This window comes from Panthera uncia, chromosome X (assembly GCF_023721935.1).
Source record: "Panthera uncia isolate 11264 chromosome X, Puncia_PCG_1.0, whole genome shotgun sequence".
Taxonomy (NCBI): Eukaryota; Metazoa; Chordata; class Mammalia; order Carnivora; family Felidae; genus Panthera; species Panthera uncia.
This window is the reverse complement of record NC_064817.1, coordinates 58,027,014-58,044,079: the sequence shown is the minus strand read 5'-3', so window position 1 is coordinate 58,044,079 and position 17,066 is coordinate 58,027,014. Positions and strand designations below refer to the sequence as shown.

The 17,066-nt window shown below is 37.1% G+C and overlaps 1 protein-coding gene across 2 annotated transcripts in view; it reads left to right on the top strand.

Annotated features, from left to right (window-relative positions):
- ABCB7 (ATP binding cassette subfamily B member 7) overlaps window positions 1-17,066 on the top strand; it is a 149,635-nt gene that overhangs the window by 40,493 nt on the left and 92,076 nt on the right. The gene's annotated exons all lie outside the window — the stretch shown is intronic.

Sequence of the window (17,066 nt, the reverse complement as noted above, 5' to 3'; positions counted from 1 at the left end):
AGGTCCAAGATCAAGGTGTCACAGGATTCAGTGTCTGATGATGGCTTACTTTCTGGTTTATAGATGACTGTCTTCTTGTTGTATCCTTACATGGTGGAATAGCCTAGGGATCTCTCTGAGATCTCTTTCATATGGGAACTAATCCTGTTAATGCTGCTATACCTTGATGACCTAATCACTTTTGAAAGGCCCCACCTCAAAATAGTATTGCATTGTGGATTAGGTTTTAACAATGTATTTGGGTGAGGGGCACAAAAATGCACTTTGTTGCAGAGATCTTTTTTTATTTTTATTTTTTACGTTTATTTATTTTTGAGACAGAGAGCATGAACGGGGAAGGGTCAGAGAGAGAGGGAGACACAGAATCTGAAACAGGCTCCAGGCTCTGAGCTGTCAGCACAGAGCCCGATGTGGGGCTCGAACTCACAGACTGCGAGATCATGACCTGAGCCAAAGTCGGTCGCCCAACCGACTGAGCCACCCAGGTGCCCCAAGAGATCTTTTTTTGAAAATCACTTCATTATAAACTTTCGTCTTACTACTTTTGCTGTATCACAAATTTTGGCATTTTGTGTTTTTCTGTTTGCTTTTTTCAAAATCTTCCTTCCTTCCTTCCTTCCTTCCTTCCTTCCTTCCTTCCTTCCTTCTTTCCTTCCTTTCTTCCTTCCTGATATGTAATTGACACACAGTATTATATTAGTTTCAGGTATACGGCATAGAATTTAACAAGTCTATATATTATGCCATGTTCATTACAAGTATAGTTGCCATCTATCATGATACATTGATATTATAATATTATTGACCATATTCTTTATGCTGTGTTTTTTATTCTCATGACATGCATTCCATAACTGGAAGTCTGTATCTCCCACTTCTGTTCACCTGTTTTGCCCAACAGCCCACTTGCATCCCCATTGGCAACCATTAGTTTATTCTCTGTATTTATAGGTCTGACTGTGCTTTTTGTTTTGTGTATTTATTCTTTTTTTGATTCTACTTATGAGTGAAATCATACGGTATTTATTTAGTATAATACCCCCTGGGTACATCCATGTTGTCTTAGATGGCATATTCTCATCCTTTTGTATGGCTGTGTAATATTCTGGTGTGTGTGTGTGTGTGTGTGTGTGTGTGTGTGTGTGTACATCTTCCTTATCCTTTCATTTGTTGATGGACACTTGGGTTGCTTCTATATATTGGGTATTATAAATAAAGCTGCAATAAACATAGGAGTGTATTAATCTTTTCAAATTAATGTTTTCATTTTCCTTGGGTAAATACAGTAGTGGAATTATTTGATCATATGGTATACATATTTTTAATTTTTTGGCAAACCTTTATACTGTTTTCCACAGTGGCTGTACCAGTTTACATTTCTACCACTAGTGTATGAGGGTTTCTTTTTTCTCCACACTTGTTGTTTCTTGTATTTTTTATTTTAGCCATTCCAACCGGTGTGGGGTAATATTTCATTGTGGTTTTGATTTGCATTTGTTATAATTAATGATGTTGAATACCTTTTCATGTACCTATTAGCCAGTTGTATGACTTCTCTGGAGAAATGCTGGTTTAGTTACTCTACCCATTTTTAAATTACAGTGTTATTTTGCTACTAAGTTGTAGGAGTTCCATGTATATATTTTAGATATCAAGCCCTTATGAGTTAATATGGTTTGCAGATATATTCTCCCATTCCATAGGGTGCATTTTCACTGTGTTGATCGTTTCATTTGATGTGCAGAAGTTTGAGAGTTTGATGTACTCTCATTTGTGTATTTTCACTTTTCTTGCTTGTGCTTTTGATGTTGTATCCAAGAAAACATTGCCAAATTCAACATCATGTTGTTTTCCTCTTGAAGTTTTATAGATTTTAGATGTTAGATATCTCATATTTAGATATTTAATCTATTTTGAGTTTATTTTTATGTATGGTATTAGGTGAGAGTCCAGCTTTAGTTTTTTTGTGTGTGAATATCCAGTTTACCCTTACCATTTGTTTAAGAGACTGTCCTCTCCCATTGTGTGGTTCTGACACTCTTATTGAAGACCATTGTAACATATAGACAGGATTATATTTCTGGGCTTTGTATTCTGTTCTTTTGATCTGTATGATTGTTGTTACATCAGTCCCATACTGTTTTTTTTTTTAAATGTTTATTTATTTTTGAGAGAGACACAGACAGAATGCGAGTGGGTTAGGGGCAGAGAGAGAGGGAGACACAGAATCCGAATCAGGCTCCAGGCTCTGAGCTGTCAGCACAGAGCCTGACACGGGGCTTGAACTCACAAGCTGTGAGATCATGACCTGAGCCAAAATCGGACACTCAACCAACCAAGCCACCCCAGTGCCCCCTGTCCCATACTGTTTTGGTTATGGTTGCATTGTGATATATTTTGAAATCAGGAAGTGTGAGGCCTCCAACTTTTTTTTTTTTTTTCAAGATTGTTGTGGATTTTCAGGAACCCTTGTGTTTCCATATGAATTTTTGGACTTGTTTTCCAATTTCTCCAAAAATTTCCATTGAGATTTTGATTAGGATTGCATTGACTGTGTAAATTGCTATGGGTAGTATGAGTGTTTTGACACTATTAAGTCTTGGCAATTCATGAATGCAGTATGTCTTACCTTTATTTGTGTCTAATTTCTTTTGGCAATATTTTATAGTTTTTAGAGTAGATGTCTTTTGCCTCATTGGTTAAGTTTATTCCTAAGTGCTGTACTATTTTTGATACTGTTGTAAATGGGATTGTTTTTGTAATGTTCATTTGTAGTTTATAGAAACATTTGTTTTTGTGTTGATTTTGCATTCTGAAACTTTTCTGAATTCTTTTATTAGTGTTAACAGTTTAGTTCAGGAATCTTTAGGGATTTCTTATTTACAATTATGTCTTATGTGAATAGAGACAATTTTACTTCTTTATGTCTATTCTGGATGCCTTTCCTTCCTTTGTTTCTCTCCCCCTCTTTTTTTTTTTTTTTTTTTTTTTTGCTCTAATTACCTTGGCTAGGATGTCCGGTACCACGTTCAGTAGAAATGGTGAAAGTGAATGCTTTTTCTTGTTCTTGATCTTAGCAAAATTCTTTCAGGCTTTCTTTGTTATGTATGATGTTAGCTGTGTGTTTTTATGTGTGAATTTTATTATGTTGAGGTGGTTTCCCTTTTTCCTAGAATTTTCAGTGTTTTCATCATGAAAGTTTGTTGAACATTATCAAGTGCTTTTTCTGTATCAAATGATACGGTAATGTGGTTTTTATCTTTCATTCCATTTATGCCTATGTTATATTGTTTGATTATTTTAAGTTTATTTTGAGAGAGAGAGGGTGTGTGAACGATGGAGGGGCAGAGAGAGGGAGACAGAATCTCAAGTAGGTGCCATGCTGTCAGTGCAGAGCCTGACACAGGGCTCGAACTCGTGAACTGTGAGAATCTGAGCTGAAACCAAGAGTCAGATGTTTAAATGACTAAGCCACCCAGGTACCCCACATTGTTTGATTTTTATGTGTTGAAATATCCTTGTATGTCAAGAATGAGTACTTACTTGGTATATACTCATGTTAATGTATTGTTGAATTAGGTTTCCTAATATGTTGTTGAACATATTTGTATTAATATTCATTTGGGATATTAATCTATAATTTCCTCCTTTTTTAGTGTCTTTGTCTGATTTTGTTTTTAGGGTAGAAGTTTCAAAGTGGTTTCTCCTCTTCAGCAGTTTGGAAGAGGTTGAGGATGATTGGTATTAATTTTTAAAATATTTAGTAGACATGGCACCTGGGTGGCTCAGTCAGTTAAGTGCCTGACTCTTGATTTTGGCTCAGGTCATAATCTCAAGGTTCATGTGATCCTTGCTTGGGATTTTCTCCCTCTCTGCCCACCCCCACGTACATGCTCGCTCTCTCTCTCTCTCTCTCAAAATAAATAAATAAACAATAAAATATTTGGTAGAATGCTCCCATGAAGCCATCTCATTGTGGGCTTTTCTTTCTTGGGAGATTTTTGACTACTTATTCAATTAACTTACGAAGTAGGTCTGTTCATATTTTTTCTTTTTTATAATTCAGTCTTAGTAGATTTGTGTGTTTGTAAGAATTTATCCATTTCCTGTAGGTTATCCAATTTGTTGGCATATTATTTTCCATAATGTTCTCTTGTAATACTTTTTATTTCTGTGACATTAGTTGTAATGTCCCCATGTTCATTCCTGATTTTATTTAGAGTCTTCTTCCTTAGTTTAGCTGGGTTTTTTTTAGTTGTGTTAATGTTTTTATGAATCCAACTCAATTTCATTTACGTATTTTTTTCTATTCTTTTTCTCATTTAAAATTTGTTTTAATGTTTATTTTTGAGAGAGAGAAAGCAAGAGGGGAGGGGCAAAGAGAGAGGGAGACAGAATCCGAAGCATGCTCCAGGCTCTGAGCTGTTAGCACAGAGCCTGACATGGGGCTTGAACCTACAAACTGCAAGATGATGACCTGAGCCAAAGTCAGACGCTTAATGGACTGAACCACCTAGGCATCTTCTCTTCTCATTTTTTTTAAATCTCTGCTCTAATATTTATAATTCCCATCTTCATTAACCTTGGTTGCAGTTCTCTTTCTGTCTAGTTCATTGAGATATAAAATTAGTTGGTTGATTTGAGTCCTTTCTTAAAATGTTTATTTTTGAGAGCAGAAGCAAGGGAGGGGCAGAGAGAGGGGGACAGAGGATCTGAAATGGGCTCTGTGCTGACAGCAGCGAGTCCAATGCAGGACTCGAACTCACGAACTAGAAGATCATGACCTGAACTGAAGTCAGACACTCAACTGACTGAGCCACTCAGGTGCCCCTGTTTGTGTTTATTTTTCAAGTAGCCAAATATAAATATTTTAATTTTTATTTATTTTTTAATTTCTTTCAACATTTCAAGTTTTCATTTAAATTCTAGTTAGTTAACATATAGTGTAATATAAGTTCCAGGAGTAAAATTTAGTGATTCATCACTTACATGTAACAAGCAGTACTCATCACAATGACTGCTGTCCTTAATACACATTACCTGTTTAGCCATCCCTGCCCACCTCCCCTCCAGCAACCTCCAGTTTGTTCTCTATACTTAAGAGTCTCTTATGGTTTTCTCCCTTTTTTTTATTTAAAAAATTTTTTTTTAACATTTATTTATTTTTGAGAGACAGAGAGATAGAACATGAGCAGGGGAGGGGCAGAGAGAGAGAGGGAGACACAGAATCCGAAGCAGGCTCCAGACTCTGAGCTGTTAGCACCGAGCCCGATGCGGGGCTTGAACTCAGGAACCGTGGGATCATGACCTGAGCTGAAGTTGGATACTCAACCGACTGAGCCACCCAGGCGCCCCTCCCCTTTTTAAAAAAAATTTTGCCCACGTTGGTCTGTTTTGTTTCTTAAATTCCATAGATGAGTGAAATCATATAGGGTATTTGTCTGTCTCTGACTTATTTCACTTAGATTACATTCTAGCTTCATCCACGTTGTTGTAAATGGCAAGGTTTCATTATTTTTGAGGGCTGAGTAATATTCCGTTGTACATATATACCATAGCTTCTTTATCCATTCATCAATCACTAGACATTTGGACTCTTTCCATAATTTGGCTATTGTTGATAATGCCTCTGTAAACATCAGGGTGTATATGCCCCTTTGAATCAGTATTTTTATATCCTTTGGGTAAATACTTAGGGTATGGATCTTAGGGTACTTCTGTTTTTAACTTTTTGAGGAACATCAATACTGTTTTCCAGAGTGTCTACACCAGTTTGAATTCTCATCTACAGTGTACGATGGTTCCCCTTTCTCTGCATCCTCATCAACACTTGCTGTTTCTTGTGTTGTTAATTTTAGTCATTCTGGCAGGTGTGAGGTTGTATCTCAATGTAGTTTTCATTTGTATTCCCCTGATGATGAGTGATGTTGAGCATCTTTTCATGTGTCAGTTAGCCATCTATGTCTTCTTTGGAAGAATGTCTATTCATGTTTTCTGCCCAGTAACTGGGTTATTTGTTTTTTGGGTATTGAGTTTTATAAGTTTTGAATATGTTTTAGAAACTAACCAATTATCAGATATGTCATTTGCAAATATCTTCTCCCATTCTGAAGGTCGTCTTACTTTGTTGATTGTTTCCTTTGCTGTGTAGAAACATTTTATTTTGATAAAGTCCCAATAGTTCATTTTTGCTTTTGTTTCCCTTGCCTCAGGCGATATGTCTACTAAGGAGCTGCTGAGGCTGAGGTCATGGAGTTGCTGAGGCTGAGGTCAAAGAGGTTGCTTCCTGTATTCTCTTCTAGAATTTTGGATGGCTTCCTGTCTCACATTTAGGTCTTGTGTCCATTTTGAATTTATTTTTGTGAATGGTGTCAGAAAGTGGTCCAGTTTCATTCTTCTGCATGTTGCTATCCAGTTTTCCCAGCACCATTTGTTGAAGAGATTGTCTTTTGTCCATTGGATATTCCTTCCTGCTCTTTCGAGATTAATTAACCATATAGTTGTGTGTCCATTTCTGGGTTTTCTTTTGAGTTCCATTGATCTATGTGTCTGGGTTTGGGCCAGTACCGTACTGTCTTGGTGACTACAGCTTTGTAATATAGCTTGACATCTGGGATTTTGATGCCTCCAGCTTTGCTTTTCTTTTTCAAGATTACTTTATCTATTCATGGTCTTCTGTGGTTGTATACCAATTTTAGGATTGTTTATTTTAACCCTGTGAAAACTGCTGGTGGTATTTTGATAGGGATTGCACTGAATTTGTAAATCGCTTCGGGTGGTATAGACATTTTAACAATATTTGTTCTTCTAATCCATGAGCATGGAGTATTTTTCCATTTCTTTGTGTCATCATCAGTTACTCTCAAATGTTCTATACTTTTCAGACTACAGATATTTTACCTCTTTGCTTAGGTTTATTCTTAGGTGAATGGGATTTATTCCTTGATTACTTGTTTTGCTTCTTCATTATTGCTGTATAGAAATGTAAAAGGTTTATATACATTGGTTTTGTATACTGTGAGTTTACTGAATTTGTTTATCAGTTCTAACAATTGTTTGGTGGAGTCTTTTGGGTTTTCTACATGGAGTATCATATCATCTGCAAATAGTGAAAGTTTGACTTCTTCCTTCTCAATTTGAATGTCTTTTATTTGTTTCTTTTGTCTGATTGCTGAGGCTAGGACTTCCAGTACTGTTCCTGAGCCTGGAGGACAAGCTCTTAGTTTTTTCCCATTTGGGATGATATTAGCTTTGATTCTTCCCTATATGGTCTTATTGTTTTTAAATATTTATTTGTTTTTGAGAGAGAGAGAGAGAGAGCACAAGTGGGGGAGGGGCAGAGAGAGGGAGACACAGAATCCAAAGGAGCTCCAGGCTCTAAGCTGTCAGCACAGAGCCCAATGCAGGGCTTGAAATCATGAACTGTGAGATCATGACCTGAGCCAGAGTTGGCACTCAACTGACGGAGCTACCCAGGCGTCCCATTCCCTCTATGGTCTTATGACATTGAAGTATGTTCTCTCTGTCCCTACTTTGTTGAGGATTTTTATTAAGAATGGATGCTGTTCTTTATCAAATGGTTTTTCTGCATCTACTGAATCATATGGTTGTTGTCCTTTCTTTTATTAATGTGGTGTATCACCTTGATTGATTTGTGAATATTGAACCACCTCTGCATCCCAGGAATAAATTCCACTTGATCATAGTGCAGGATTTTTTTAATGTAGTGTTGGATTTGATTTGTTAATATCTTGTTGATAAGTTTGCATCATTGTTCATCAGGGATATTGGCCTATAATTACTTTTTGTGGTGTCTTTGGCTGGTTTTGGAATCAAGATAATGCTGGCCTCGTAGAATGGGTTTGGAAGTTTTCCTTCCATTTTTATTTTTGGAATAGTTTGAGAAGAGTAAGTATTCACTTAAATTTAAATGTTTGATAGAATTTGTGCAGCTTTCTTGCCCTGGACTTCTGTTTGTTGGGTAATTCCTAATCACTGATTCACTGTTTTTGCTGGTTATCAGTCTGTTCAAGTATTCTTTTTTTAAAATTTTTTTAGTGTTTATTTTTGAGAGAGAGAGACAGAGACAGACAGAGCACGAGTCGAGGAGGGGCAGAGAGAGAGAGGGAGCCACAGAATCTGAAATAGGCTCCAGGCTCTGAGCTGTCAGCACAGAGCCGGATGTGGGGCTCGAACTCACAAACCACTCAAACTCACAAACTGCCTGAGTCTAAGTCAGATGCTTAACTGACTGAGTCACCCAGGCACTCCCCTTTTTTAAATTTTTTTTGATGTTTATTTATTTTTAAGAGAGATAGTACGAGCGGAGGAGGAGCAGAAGAGAGAGTCAAGTGTTCTATTTCTTCCTGTATCAGTTTTGGTGGCATATGTTTCTAGGAATTTATCCATTTCTCCCACGTTGCACAAGTTGTTGGCATACAATTTTTCATAATATTTTCTTATAATTGCTTGTATTTCTGTGGCATTGTTCGTGATCTCTCTTCTCTCATTGGTAATTTTATTCATTTGAATCCTTTCTCTTTTCCTTTTGATAAGTTCGGGTAGGGGGTTATCAATTTTATTAATGCTTTCAAAGAACCAGCTCCTAGTTTCATTGATCTGTTCTACTTTTTTTCTTGTTTGCATATCATTTATTTCTGCTCTAATATTTGTTATTTCCCTTCTGCTGGATTTAGCCTTCATTAGCTGTTTCTTTTCTAGCTCCTTTAGGTGTAAGGTTAGGTTGTGTATTTGAGATGTGCTTCCTTCTTGAAGTGCTTTTCCTTTATTTCATAGGTTTTGAACTTACATGTTTTCATTTTCATTTGTTTCCATCTATTCTTTTATTTCATCCTTTATTTCCTGTTTGACTCATTCATTGTTTAGTAGCATGTTGTTTAGCCTCTATATATTTCTGGTCTTGCCAAGTTTTTTCTTGTGTTTGACTTCAAGTTTCATGGTGTTATAGGCAGATAGCATTCCTGGAATGATTTGAATCTTTTTGTACTTGTTGAGGCATGATTTGTGACCTAGTATTTGACCTATCCTGGAAAATGTTCTATGTGTACTTTAAAAGAATGTGCATTCTGCTGCTTTAGGATGAAATGTTCTGAATATATCTGTGAAGTCCATCTGATGCAGTGTGTCATTCAAAGAGATTTTTTCCCTGTTGATTTTCTGCTTAGATGATCTGTCCATTGATGTGAATAGGGTGTTAATGTCCCCTACTAGTATTATATTATTATTAACATGTTGCTTTATGGTTTTTTGGTAGATAAATTCTCTGTTTTGGTGCTCCCAAGTTGGGGCATAAATATTTAAAATTGTTAGAACTTGTTGGGTTGTCGACTTCATTATGATATAGTGGCCTTCTTCATCTCTTGTTGCAGTCTTTAGTTTAAAATCTATATTTTCTGTTATAAGTATTTCTACTCCAGCTTCGTTTTGACATCCGTTAGGATGATAAATCTTTCTTCATCCCCTCACTTTTAATCTCCAGGTGTCTTTAGGTCTAAAATGAGTCTCTTGTAGGCAACTTTAGAAGGGTCTTGTTTTTTTTATCCATTCTGACACCCTATATGTTTTGGTTGGATCCTTTATTCCATTTATAGAGTAATCTTAAATAGATAATAATTTAGTATCATTTTATTACTTGTTTTGTCATTGTTTCTGGAGACTTCCTGTTACTTTCAATTCTTTGTATCTTTTGGTCTCTCTTTCCCACTGAAAGAGTCCTCTTTTATAAAAAAAAAACAAACTGTTTTTATTCATTTATTTTGAAAGACAGAGTGAGTGAACACAATGGGGGAGAGACAGAGAGAAGGAGAAAGAGAATCTCAGGCAGGCTCTGTGCCATCAGCGCAGAGCATGATGTGGGGCTTGAACCCAAGAGATCATGACCTGAGCCAAGATCAGGAGTCAGAGGCTTAACCGTTGAATATATCATTCCACTCCTTTCTGACCTGCCATGTTTCTCATATTTCTGTGGATAGACCCGCTGCTAACCTTGTTTCTCTTCCATTGTAAGTTAGGGATTGCTTTTTCCTTGCTGTGTTTAGGATTTTTTTCCCTTATCTCTGTATTTTGCAAAATTTACTATGACATGCCTTGGTGTTGGCCTGCTTTTGTTGATTTTGATGGGAGTTCTCTGTATCTCCTGGATTTTGTTGTCTTCCCCCAGATTTGGTGGTATTCCCAAGATTAGGAAAGTTTTCAGCTTAATTTGCTCAAATGTACTTCGGGCCCTTATTTAGGGTCTTCTAGGACTCCTGTGATTCGAGTGCTTTTATGACTTACGGAGTTGCTGACTTTCTAAGTCTGCATTCATTATCCAGTATTTTTCTTTTCCCTCTTCTCTTCAGCTTCCTTATTTTCTATAATTTTGTTTTCTATATCATTTATCCATTCCTCTGCTTCTTCCATCCTTGTCATTACATTCAGTGGCAAGTTTCACATCTTGTTTATAGCATTTTTTATTTTTTACCTACTTACTTTTTAGATCTTTTATCTCTCTGCAGTAGGGGACTCCCTGTTGCCTTAGTGCTTTTCTCAAGCCCAAGGATCATTATGATTGTTGTTTTAAATTCTGGATCAGGCATATTACTCATATCTTTTTCAATTAGATCCATGGCCGTGACCTTTTCTTGTTTGTTTTTTTTTTTTTACTTTTGGATGAATTCTTCCATCTTGGTATTTTGTCTAGGTCTCTCTCCTTTTCTCTGTGTTAGGAAAGCCTGCTATGTGTCCTGCTCCTGATAGTAATGCCTTTATGAAGACAAGCTCATATACTGTCCAGGACGTGGCACTTCAAAAAGTGTTTCTGGTGTATGCAGTGTGCACGCTTCTGCTGTGTTTTGGCTACTCTTTCTGTCGGGTCAGTCCTGTGTAGAGCTTCTCTTTTCCTGTCATTGGGAGTGTGTGGACCTTATCCAGAGTGTGGCATATTTTAACTATGTGTGCTCTGGTCTGCTGGTTAATATAGGCCAGATCCTATTTCCACTAGAGATAGAACTTTGCAACACTGTATGGTCAATAAACCTGGTACTTGTGGGGGATTTGTGCTGGTCTTTTGGGAGAGGGGCCCACTGTTCTGATTCTTGGGTGCACTTGCCCTTGTACAGAAGCACCTGCAGAGCACAGGATGGGTGGGGCTTAATGTAAGCAGCTAAGGCCTCCACTCTTGGTGCTGTTATGCTCACTGAAGTCAGTCTGTGCTGATGCGTGGGCGAGAAAAATGGCACCAGCCCTCTCCCTCATACTCAGAGGGGTAGTCTGTACCTGCCGCTGCCTGGGAAGCTTTCAAGAAAGAATGAGCAACCTCTCGTTGTGTGTCCCCGGTGTCCCTCAGATCCCCGTCTTCACCCTGTCTGTCTGTACCATCTGCCTACCTGACAGCACAGTGCACCTGTATTTTATCTTAATAATGCTGATTGAGTTTTACAACTCCAGACTTTAGGGACCCGGTGCAGTGCAGACCTGTGCTCGTCCTCTCAGTGAAGAGTCTTGCTGTGCTGGGGCAGGTGTGCATTTTTCCCAGACCGGCAGTTGCACCAACACACAGGACCTTGGACTTTAAAGTGCAGTAAAAAGCCAGTGCCCTGGTTTGCTGCCATCAGCAGGTGTCTCTGCCTCTATGCTGAAGAACAGGGCAGCAGGGCAGCTCAATGTCACCTGCTTTCTCTTTTGTCCCCTGAGAGTTTCCAAGGGGACAAAAGTCCATCTTTCCAAGATGCACTCCAAGGAGGGGAAACTGTCTTGTGTCCCAGGGAATCCTCAGATTGGATTGTGCTATCCACTCCCAGGCCTCTACCCTCCTTCTCCACAGGAGCACAACTATGCTTGCCAGGCTTCACAGCAACTATGCCTGCCAGGCTCCACAGCAACTGTGGTGTGGAATTCTAATACTCCTTTTTTTGAGCTCTGCTGGTTGTAAAAACTCATGATAATTTCCCCCTCTCTTTTTCCCAGTGTGTGATTTTGGGGAAATGTTTTTCTTGTGCAATCCCCTGTATGCTCTGCTCTCTCTTCTTCCCTCCCTCTCTCCACTCTCCTCCATCCTCTCTCCTCCATCCTCTCTCCATGATCAGGACTGTCTTCCCTCTGCAGGAACCTTGATCCTTTCCTCCCCCAAATCACCTCTCTGCACTTACTACCTTCCACGACGTGGCCTCTTCTTTCCCTCTGGTTGTGCAGTTTGTTCTCTCAGTCCTCAGATCAATTTTTGGATGTTCAAAATGATTTGATATTTCTAGCTGTGTTTGAAGGATGAGGCACACAGAGTCTTCCTACTACTCTACCATCTTCTGATGTGCTATCATTCTATTTAATTTCACTATGTTTACCATTTTTATCCCTCATATCTTGCCTTTTTCAGGTTTAGTTGATTAATTTGGTGTTCCATGGTTATTCACTTCTCATTTCATTTTGTGGATATTTTCTTTCTTTTTTTAAATTTTTTAACGTTTATTTATTTTTGAGAGACAGAGAGAGGCAGAGTACAAGCTGGGGAGGGACAGAGACAGAGGGAGACACAGAATCTGAAGCAGGCTCCAGGCTCTGTGCTGACAGCTCAGAGCCTGATGTGGGACTCAAACCCACAAACTGTGAGATCATGACCTGAGCTGAAGTCAGATGCTTAACTGACTGAGCCACCTAGGAGCCCCCATTTTGTGGATATTTTCTTAGAAATTACTGTTTACTATAGGGATTAGAATAATATTCTACATTTATAACAATCTAGTTTGAATTAATACCAATTTAATGATAACATAAAGAAAATGCTGCTGCTATATAGGTGGATTCTCCCCCCCACCCTGTACATTGTTATCATATATTACATCTTTATACATTGTTACCCTTACCATGGATTTATAAATATTTTTACATGTTTATCTTCTGTGTTATGTGGGAAATAAAACTTGGAGTTATTGTCCAAAAATACAATAATGTTAACTTTAATATTTACCTGTGTAGTTACCTTTAACTTTTAACTTTTATTTCTTTATATATCTTTGAGATAGTGTCTCGTGTTCTTTTCCTTGCATTTCCTTTAGTATTTCTTATATTTCTTTATATGTCTTTGAGATAGTGTCTCGTGTTCTTTTCCTTGTATTTCCTTTAGTATTTCTTGTAAGACAGGTTGACTACCTACAAATAGTCTCTGATAAATTTGGTTCTAGCAGTTTCTGGTTGTTTTCACTGTTTCTATTGAGGAATGGGTATTTCAAGCTCTCTACTCTGCCATTTTGCAATCATTTCATTAGCTAAGACACTATAACCTAAGTTAATTATTCTGTTTACTTTTCTGTGAGTTTATTTAGCTTGTGATATTTAAAGTCACCTGTATCTTAGGGGTGCGAGGATGGGAAAAATGGGTGAAGGGGAGTGGGAGATAAAGGCTTTCAGTTATAGAAAGAACAAGTCATGGGTAGAAGAGGGCCATCTACAGGACCATGCTGGCTCCTTGCTATAGAACTTCTAGCCTTTCTGGGAAGATAGCACTGTAGGGAGTACCCTGAGATCACTTTATCTCATAGTGACACTGAGATAACAGCCACAACAGTGCAACTTACTCTGAAAATGATCTGAAGCCTGGCAGACATCTGGTTTGACTGCTGACATCCCCAGTTACAAGCCCATGGCAGCCCCAGACTGGACCCATAATAGCGAAGGGACCAAATCCTTCCCTGTGCGTTTACAGCAGGCAAAGTGAGCATTGCAGCCAACTCTACTGAAGGCATACATGTTGGCTCAGCCACCATAGAGCACATGCAACCCACATAGGAAACACCCCTGAAGTGTTTGATTCTGATGAATAGCGGGCATTGTGCTTCAAGATACCACAGGACCTGTTCTTCATAAGACTACTTCATATGACTTCTTATGAAGTCTTCATAAGATCACTTTAAAGATCAGCAAACATACCTGACTTACCTAATACATAGGAACAAACAGAGAGGCAAATTGAGAAGACAGACGAATATGCATACATGAAAGAGCAGCAAAAACCAAGCAAGAGAGCTAAATGAAACAGATCATCAATATGCTTTATAAAGAATCAAAGTAGTAGTCATAAAGGTATTAATGGACTTGAGAAAAGAATGGAGGATCTCAGTGAGACCTTCAACAAAGAGATAGAAAATATAAAAAAGATTCAATCAGAGATGAAGAACTCAATAACTAACATTAAAAATATACTGATAATCAGGAAAATATAAAAACTACAATGAGATATCATCTCACATCTGTCAAAATGGCTAAAATCAAAGGTACAAGAAACAACAGGTGTCGTTGTAGAGGAATGGGAACCCTCTTACACTGTTGATGAGAATGCAGACTGGTGCAGTCACTGTAGAGACAGTATGGAGATTCTTCAAAATGTTAAAAATAGAACTACCTTATGATCCAGCAGCTGCACTACTAGGTGTTTACCCAAAGGATACAAAAATACTGATTTGAAGGGATGCACACACCCTGATGTTTATACTAGCATTATATATAAGAGCCAAATTATGGAAACAGCCCAAGTGTCCATCAACTGGTGAATGGATAAAGAAGTGAGGATACCTCTCTCTATATCTTTATATATATCTATGAAATATTACTCAGCTATAAAAAAGAATGAAGTCTTGGCATTTGCGATGATATGGATAGATCTAGAGAGTACATTGCTAAGCAAAATAACTCTGAGAAAGACAAATACCATATGATTTCACTCAGGTGGAATTTAAGAAACAAAACAAACAAGCACAGGGAAAAAACTAAAAAAATGGACTTTTAGCTCTAGAGAACAAATTGATAGTTACCAGAGGGTTGGGGGGATGGGTTAAATAGCTATGGGGATTAAGGAGTGCACTTGTTGTAGTGAGCACTGAGTATTGTCTGATAGTATGGAATCACTAAATTATACACCTGAAACTAATGTTACATTATATGTTAACTAACTGAAAGTTCACCAGAGGGAATCTACTAAGTAGTAGAGTATAGAGTATGCAGAACTCATACAGATGCCCAACAGACAACATGAAATGATGCTCAACATCACTAATTATCAGGAAAATACAAATCAAAAGCACCATGAAATATCACCATAAACCCATCAGAATGGCTAAAATAAAAAAGACAAGAAATAGTAAGTGTTGCCAAGGGTATGGAGAAAAACGAAGCCTGTGCGCTGTTGGTAGGAATGCATATTGGTGCATCCAATGTGGAAAATAGTATGGAGATTCCTCAAAAGGTTAAACAGAATTACCAAATTGTTCATTAATTCCACTACTGGATATTTACCCATGGAAAACAAAACAAAACTAGTTCGAAAAGCATATCTCTATGCTTATTGCAATATAGCCAATATATGTAAAGAACCTAAGTGTCCATTGATAGATTAATGGATAAAGAAGTGGTGTGTATATATAATAGAATATTACTTTGCCAGAAACAGATGAAATCTTGCTATTTGCAAAAACATGGATGGACCTAGAGGATGTAATGCTAAGACAAGTAAGTCATTCAAAGACAAATACCATATGATTTTACTTATATGTGGAATTTAAGAAACAAAACAGATGAATATATGGGAGGGGGAAAAGAGGGGAACAAACCATAAGAGACTCTTAACAATAGAGAATAAATTGAGGATTGATAGAGGGAAGTGGGTGGGGGATGGGTTACATGGGGGATGGGTATTAAGGAGGGCACTTGGTATGATGAGCATTGGGTATTGTATGTAAGTGATGAACCATTGAATTCTACTTTTGAAACCAAATGGCACTGTATGTTGACTAACTAGAATATAAATATAAAAATTTGAAGAAAAAATATCTTCAGGAACACTGAGTAATAATAGAATTATTTAATTATTAGAGCATACACCTAAAAGTAACATTACACTGTATATTAATTAGACTTCAATTAAGCATTTATATCTTAAAAAACTAAGTCATGGGGATAAAAGGTAGAACATAGGGAATGTAATGAATGGTATTGTAATAGCATTGTATGGTGAGTGATGGTAGCTACACTTGTGAGCATAGCATAATGTATAGACTTGTGGAATCACTGTTGTACACCTGAAACTAATGTAACAATGTGTGTTCACTATACTTCAATAAAAATCAAAGAAAATTGAGTTCCCTATATCTGAGCCCTCACCATATCAATGTTTATTAATCTTTTCACATTAATATTCATAATTTAATAATTTAGGTTGGCACATATGATAGAAGAACTCTGAAAAGCAAGTGAGAACATTGTTTTAGAGCTGGTGTGATTTTAGTGTTTAGTCAGAACACACTGTCTTTATATATTTAATTTTATTACATTGGCTGAGAACATGTATAATTATATAACATAGCTTTTAGTGAGTTTACTTTGAATTTTGATTTATTAACATGTGAAACTGCATAAGAACTTTATTTAAGAGTTATACTTTATAAAATAAAATTGTAGTGAATAATGGACAGATTTCAGTGATAGCCCTGTGGGAAGGCCAAATATTGTATTCTATCCAAATTTCATTTAAGTAAGCTTTATTTACTTTTGGATGACATTTGAATTTGCAGTTAACTAATGCTTTAATTGCCAGCAAAGGCAGTTGCTTTTTTAAGTACACAAAGCAATTACACATGAGTCATAGATTCATCGGATGTTAGCATTTAAATAGACTCTGGGAGTAATCTACTCTATTTTGCTAATCTTACAGGTGAGAAACTGAATAATGATATGCCCAGTAGCAAAGAGATACTGAATGAATCACAATTAGAGTCAAGATCTCCTAACTTCTAGTAGAATGTTTGTCTGTCTACATCATTTTGGACTTTTTTTATTCAGTTGATTTCAAATTACTTTTATTTTGTATAGTTAATCCTTGCTCAACTCTTCCTGGGATTCTAATATAAGCACTATTGTTAGAGAAAAATTGAGAAAGAAATCTGGGTTATCAATGAAGCTGTCATTCTCTATTTTTTGGGCTTCTGTATCATCAGGATATTCAAAACCAACTGAAAAATTGAGCAAATTTTGTCCATTCTGATACCCTATGTCTTTTAGTTGGCGCATTTAATCCATTT